This window comes from Elephantulus edwardii, unplaced genomic scaffold, assembly GCF_000299155.1.
Source record: "Elephantulus edwardii isolate Elephantulus edwardi_28Jun2011 unplaced genomic scaffold, EleEdw1.0 scaffold00242, whole genome shotgun sequence".
Classification (NCBI taxonomy): Eukaryota; Metazoa; Chordata; class Mammalia; order Macroscelidea; family Macroscelididae; genus Elephantulus; species Elephantulus edwardii.
The window spans coordinates 3,373,520-3,381,467 of NW_006399992.1; positions in this window are offsets into that span (position 1 = coordinate 3,373,520).

Below are 7,948 nucleotides of genomic sequence, written 5' to 3' on the forward strand. Positions count from 1 at the left end.
CACCTCATAGGGGGCCTTCCCCTTCTGCACTGTTTCTCCACCCTACCAAGCATGATGTCCCTCTCCAAGGACCTGTCCCTCCTTGCAACATGTCCAAAGTATGTTAGACAGAGCCTTCAATAATATTTTGCTTGCATGAGATATTAATGATTGTTTTGTAATTTCCACATTCTTTAGGGTCACCTTTCTTGGGAATGGGGACAAATATGTATTTCTTCCAATCAGTCAGACACATAGCTGTCCTCCAAAATTCCTGGCATAAACTGGGGATCACAACCCGGAATGCATCTGCATTAGAAAGGAAGAGGGATAGTGCAGGAAAGGAAGACTCTGGAGGAGATATATTGATTTATTAACTGGGACAATAGGGTTAGGTGTGTCAGAGACAGTGTGATTGGCTCCAGATAGGATAGACCTCAGAGTTGTTGTGCATAGGATCTCTATGAGTCACAGGTGACTCAATGGCACATAACAACAACAATAACAACATTAGTGCTAAGGCAATTCTAAGACTTAAGATCCCTACTCACTTCTTGGTACCTCAACCACTGATAGATCAAGAAAATAAAAGCTCTATTTTTAAAAAAAAACCTCCTAAAATATTAACAATTAGTGTTACAATAACTTATGTTCTTTATTTAGAAAGAAAGTAAATAAACAAGACTTGAAGATATGTACCAAGCATTATAGGCACAGCAAAGATGAGACAAATCTTGCTTTTAAAGAGCAGAAACACAAAGTTTCCCCTCCTTCGTAATGGGAATTACCCCCTCAATCATTACTGTGAGCAAAAGCCAAATTGCCCAACCTTCAATGTTTTACATGACCAGTCTGTTTGGGTTTCTTCCCCCCTGTGACCATTCTTTCATGAATGTTCTAGAAAGATATTCTGAACTAGAAAAATTCAAGAAGTACACAAACAAATGCACATATTTCTAGAAAACGTAAATTTTATTATATATTCTTGTATTTGTGTTGCTTTATAAAAAGTAGGTAGAAAATTAACATTTTCCTGGTTTTATTTTTAAAATAAAGTTCAAAGATATTTCCAGTTGCTGAGCTGTAGGTGACACAAATTGTTATGAGCTCAACTAGTAGTTGAAAGACTTATAGTTTAAAATCACTCAGAGACTCCTTTGAAAACAGGCTTAATAATCTGATTCTAAAAAGTCAAAGTATGGAAAACTTTATGAGGCAAATCCACTCTGTACATATGGGGTTGACTCAATGGCAAATGGCAACAGCAAAAATCTATCAGTCACACATATAAGAAAGACAGAAGCACTTGCCTCACTGAATATTTAGAGGATTCTATCATTTATTGGAGGATTAACACTATATCTGTTGTTGTTAAGTGCCGTCGAGACGTAGGAAACTCATAAAGACCCTATGAACGAAAGTCTCAACACTTGTGTGACTTTCATTCTTTCTCCAGGTTCATAGGGTTTCCAGAGGCAAGCTATTACGGAAGTGGATGTCACTCCTGCTTCCAAGCTTGTTTTAACCAGGGAGCTCCACCAAACACTGTCTGCCATAGGTAACCATTAATGCATTTGACACATCAGTGTCACAATGTTCAGCTTCACAGCAACCACAAATTACCTCTGTATGACAAGTGGACACACCAGGGCAATATGACCTAGAAGAATGTTTGAAAAAAAAAACAAAACAATGAAAAACAGGCCTGAGAGCTGCAGATTAAAAGTCACCCACCTTTGGCTTGGTATCATCACTTTCAGTCCACTAAGGCCAACTGATCTCTCTATGTTGATGTTATTGTACCTGTTGTTGTTAAGTGCCGTAGAGTTGCAGTTGACTCATAGTGACCCTATGAAGGAGAGTCCTCGATGCTTGGGTGCCTTTCATAGGGTTTCTGGAGGCAAGCTATTATGGAAGTGGATGTCACTCCTCCTTCCAAGCTTGTTTTAATCGGGGAGCTCCACCCTACTCTCTGTCCGCATTGGATAGTCAACCATGAACGCATTTGACACGTCAGTGTCATAGTGTTCAGCCTCACAGCAACCACAAGTGACTACAGTAGGGCAACTTGTACACCAGGGCTATACGACCTAGAGGAATGTCTGAACAAAAACAATGAAAGACAGGCCTGAGGGCCGTGGATTAAAAGTCACCCACCTTTGGCTTAGTAGCATCGCTTTCTGTCCACTGGGCCAGCTGATCTCTCTCTCTGTGTTGGTATTATTGTTGTTAAGTGTCGTCGAGTCACAGGCGACTAGTGCATAATAATTATATGAGGATTAACACAATGTCTAACACACAATAATTATTGGAGTATTAACACAATGTCTGGCACATAATAGATTTTTACAGTACTTATTAACAAATTTATATCATTGTCATATAATTCAGAAAGTACCTCAAAACCTGGTAGTATATCAAGATCCTCATGCTCCCTTACGAATCAGTATGTATTATTTACTTTTGTTATGTGCCATTGTCTTGGAACTGACCCATAGCTGACCCTCCAGTAGGTTTTCAGAGGCAGTAAATTGTGCGAGGGAGATTGCCTATCCTCTGGCAGAGCAGCTGGTGGATTTGAACCACATGCTTTTGAGATTGCAGTGCAGCTTCTTAGAGTTCACCAGAGTTCTCTATTATTTACTGAAGACAAAACAACCGCAAACAAAGTGCTGTCAAGTTGATTCTCACGGCTGTCCTCCATGGTTCCCAAAGCTGTAAAATGTTAATGGAGGAATCCTTATTCATTGTCCAGGTCTCGGATGCATAGCTAGAAACTGGAAGACTGTAGCCTGAATCAGACACAATTTAGTTCTCCAACTGACATCACTGTTTATGAAATCTCAGTGTGGATAAATGATAACACCAGCCCTACAACTCTATTCTTGCCTGAGTCTTGTTTGAAGAAGTTTGAGCAAGCACAATCTACAGAACCTATTTACATAGCTGATATCTAAAATTAACTTCAGCAACAAAGGGTATGTATTTCAAACTGCATAGTTTCCACATTCATAAGGCTAAAATTTCAATATACCCTCAGGAAGAATTGGGAAATGGGAAACAGAAAGTCATCATGGAGTGAGGCTATCATCCATGTCTGTCTCTATCTTTACTTCAAAGTTGTCATCCCTGTGATCAATATAGCTTCCAAATTGATATAATCTTGATATATGGTCATATTTCAGGCTTACTGGAGGTGTCCATTGGAATTTTAAATTCTCAGGAGAGAATCTGATTTGCCCAGTTTATATTAGGTGTCTGCATTCGTCCAATTTGTTATGGCCAAAAGAGAGATCCTTATTCATTGTATAGTTCTCTGAAGATGGAGAAGACCATGTGCATAGTAAATATTAGTCTAGTGTAACTTAATTAATTTAATTCTGAATAGTTTTATTGTAAAATAATTTAGAAGATATGAAAAATTATACTAAACCTGGCTGAACTTGTAGTGTATCCTGGATTTGTTTTTAAACCAAAATGCTGGCAACAGCATATTTCCTATTTGTCTTGTTTCATAAGAGGAGAGTGAAGCATGAGGACTAAAAACAATCTAGTTAATTGAATATACTAGTTGTTCGAATTCCAAGATAAACAAAAATTTACAGTATTTCTACAGCCAACTTCTCCAAGATTCCAGTAACTGGGGCTTTATTGTGAAGCCATCTGTAGTTTTTGCCTCTAGCATCTTTTGGCCTCTGGACAATACTGCTTGAATCCCCTTTATCATCCTCAGCCAACTGAAAAGAAACAAAGTATGTTTTGTATGCTTTAAGAGTGGCCACTTTATCTTAAATTTTTAGAGTCTGCATTTCAATTTCTGTCACAAATACAAAATAATTTGACCTTCATTGTCTAAAGTCTGCTGTTTAAAAAACAGTAATGAACAAGTATTTTTTAATAATATAAGCACAATTTTTTTTGGTTAGTGTATGAAATTATTGACAAAGGTGTTTTATAGTGACACAGACTGCATGCTTTTAGCTCATTACATAAGCCAAACTTAGTTTGGATATCAATTAATATTTGCTAAATGAACAAATAAGTGAGTGAAAATTAAAAAGAAGGGAATTAATGCATTTTTAATAAAAAATAGCTACATTAAATGAGGTTAGGCACGTCAATAACTGAAGATAATAAAATATCCTGCAGAGTTAGCTCAATTTGTTCTACTTTATTTATCCCTTAACTGAATTTATCCCTTTTTTCCCCTTTAAAAAATGATAACTGCATTTAAAAAATTTTATCCTATGCATTTAAGCAGCATCATTACTTTGACAATGCCACATAAATTTATCAATCTGTAAGCACACCTCCTTTTATTGCAATTTTCTTCCTTTTTTTTTCTTCTTCAGATTAGAGGTTGTGGCAACCTGTGTATGACATATCTATTGGCTGCTGTGCTTTCCAACGGCATATGCTCATTTTGTGGTCTCTACAACCCGCACGGAAGTCGTTCCTCAGGCTGCATAGTGGGGCATAAAGAGTCTGACTGGCGGAGACACTGGGCAGCTGAAGGGTCCATGGAAAGAACTCCCCGCCATTTCCCAGGTAACATTGAAGAGGCCAAACCCCCGCAGAAGTCGTTTGGGCCCTCGGGCCTGTGGACCTCTGGCCAAGAAAAACCTATCTACTCACCAGTTCTATAGGACACATCGCCTTCACTCGGGAAACATTACCACTAAATTTTGGAGACACTGGTCCCAACATAAGAAACTACCAGAAGCCTACGTGTTTGGAATCACAGAAGCCACGGATGCTTCATATGTAAGCTATTAGATCAAGGACTGGTCAATGGGAGATAGATGTGAAGGGAGTGGGTTGTGCATAGGGTCACTATGAATCACAAGCGACTCGACAGCACATAACAACAACACCACATCATATTTTGGTGGTTTTTACAATGTGTCAAACTTTTTCATAATAGTATATTCAATTAGACTATCCACTTTTTCATAATACACTTAGTAGAACATCCATGGTTAACAAGTCAATTCTGACTCATGGCAACCCTCTCTCAAGTTTCTGAAGCTTTAAGTTTTTATGGATTCAAGTAAAATTAAGTCATTGATAACTTCAATCTTTTTCCATCTGTCATGATGTCACTTAACGCTATAGTGGCAAAGACTTTTGTTTTCTTGACATTTATATGTAACCCATATTGAAGATTGTAGTCTTTGGTCTTCTGCAGTAAGTGCTTCAATTCTTCAGTCAACATCTTGGTAGTAATAATCAAGAAATCAAAAGATGTGTTGCATTGGAAAAATCTGCTGTCAAGGACCACTCCAAAGTACTAAAAAGCAAGGATGCCACTCTAAAGATTAAGGAGCATCTGATCAAAGCCATAGTCTTTTCAATTGCTTACTGTGCATCTGAAAGTTAAACAATGAATAAAGATGACAGAAGAATTGATGCATTTGAATTGTAGCATAGGAAAACAGTACTGAATATTCCATGGACTGCCAAAAGAACAAGTAACTCTGTCCTGAAGGAAGTCCAACCAGAATACTCTAAAAAGATAAGGATAGTAATATTTTGTCTCTCTTATGTTAGGTATATTTTCAACAAATCCTTGGGAAAAGACATCATTTTAGAAAGGTAGAGGAGTCAGTGAAAGAAAGGAAGACACCCAAGGAGATGGGTTTGATACAGTGACTACCACAGTGGGCTTCAGCAGGACAGAGGTCCTGAGGATGGTTATAGGAAGGGTAAGGTTCAGATCTATGGTTCATAGGGTCCCTGTGAGTCATAGCTAACTTGATGACAGTGAATGGTGGTAGGTAGACTATAAAAACGAACCTTATTGTTAACACCTCAAGACATTATATGCTATACCACCAGGCCTCCTTCAAAGACTACCTTATAGTGTAACTCATATATGAACTGTTGTTGTTGTTATGCACCACTGAATAGAAACTGACCCATCGCTGACCCTCCAGCAGGTTTTCAAAGGTAGTTTGCACAGAAAGAGATTGCTAATCTTTCTCCCATAGAGTCACAGGTGGATTTGAACCATGTGCCTTTGGGTTGGCAGTGCAACTTGTTACCACATTGTGAAACAAAAAAGTCATATGGCTTACTTTCTTGCAGTATTTGTTTTACTGCAATGATCCTTGAATTGAACCTGCAAATTTCAGTTTTTTGAGATATACCTGTGATTACTTCTAATCGGCTCCCACAGGACCTGCACACAGCACTAGACGGCCCCACTGCATTTAGACTGCCCCGCAGCATTTGTGCCAGGAGCCCCAATATCACAGGGAAATGAGTGGAGAGGAAATAGAAGGATTCAGGTGGTGGGAGGCCTGAGCCATCATCAGACCAGAGTTGGCTGGGAAAAGGGGATATGAGATGATGGAGGGTCAAGGAGATTGATCTAGATACAAGTAGTGTGGAGGGAGGGTTGAGAATACAATACATATGTCAAAGGGATAGGCCTCCAGGACTAAAATATTATCTGTTCCCTCCATACTCTTGTCAGCTCTTTTGGGCAAAATTCTTGTCTGTCAAATATTTCTTTAAAGTTGAGTATCCAACCCTGAATGACATGGATTGATACAGTAACTGGAGCAGAGTCAGTGAGATGGCTCAGGACAAGGCATGCTTCAGAGTTGTGCATAGAGTCACTATGAGTTTCAAATAACTCAACAGCACACAACAAAAACAACATGGAGAAGGATTGGTCATCCACTTCTGAAATAACAGGACTTCGAAACCCTTATGTACAACAGAGCACATTTATGTACAACAGAGCACATTTAGATTAGGCAAGCAGATATGTCACCAGAGACTGAGCCTTAATATTAAGAATCACAAAGGAGGAAACAGACCCTAGTGATTGGAATGTGGAATGTGAGAAGTATAAATGTAGGGAAATTGGAGATTGTTAAGGAAAAAACAGAACACATAAACATTGACATATCAGGCATTTGTCAAGAGTCTATGGTGAGAAAGGAGGAAGTTCAAGCTGCTCTGAAGGAATTGACAAAAAGCAAGGCCCCAGGAATTAAAGTAATGCCAATTGACATATTTCAGCAAATAGATGCTGCCCCGACACACTCACCAGGTTTTGCCAAGAAATCTGGAGGACAACTACCTGGCCAACTGACTGGAAGAAATCTGTATTTATTCCCATTCCAAAAAAATCTGTGACCCAACAGAGTGTGGGAATTATTGAACAGCATCACTAATATCACATGCAAGCAAGATCCTGCTGAAGATTATACAGAAATACTGGAACATTACTGTCAGATATGCAGGCTGGGTTTAGAGGAGGCCATGGAACTAGGGACATCATAGCCAATGTTAGAAGGATCTTAGCTGAGAGCAGAGAGTACCAGAGGGATGTCTATCTGTGTTTCATTGACTATACAGAGACATTTGACTATGTGGATCACAACAAAGTGTAGCTAACTCTGAGGAGAATGGAAATCCCAAAACAATTAATTAATTGTGCTCATGTGAAACCTATATAGACTTGGACCAGGATGCAGTCATCAGAACAAAGCAAGGAAACATGGCATGGTTCAACATCAGGAAAGGTGTATGCCAGGAATGTATCTTATCTCCATACATTTTCAATCTATATGTCTTTTTCATGTTGAGAGGCAATCCATACTGAAGGCTGCAAGTGCTTCAAGTCGTCCTCACATTCAGCAACCAAGTTTGTATCATCTGCATAACACAGGTTTTTTATAACTTCCTCATATCTTGATGCCACCTTCTTTTTCAGAGTCCAGATTCTCAAGTAATTTGCTCAGCATACAGATTGAATCAGTATGGAAAGAGAATATAACTCTGACACACTCCCTTCTTAATTTTAAACCATGTGGTGTTCCTTGCTGTGGTTACACAACAGCCTCTTCGTCTAAGTATAGGTTTTACATAAGCACAATTAAGTGCTCTGGAATTCCCACTCTTCTCAATGCTAGCCAAGAGTTGTTAAGATCCACATAGTCAAATGCCTTTGCAT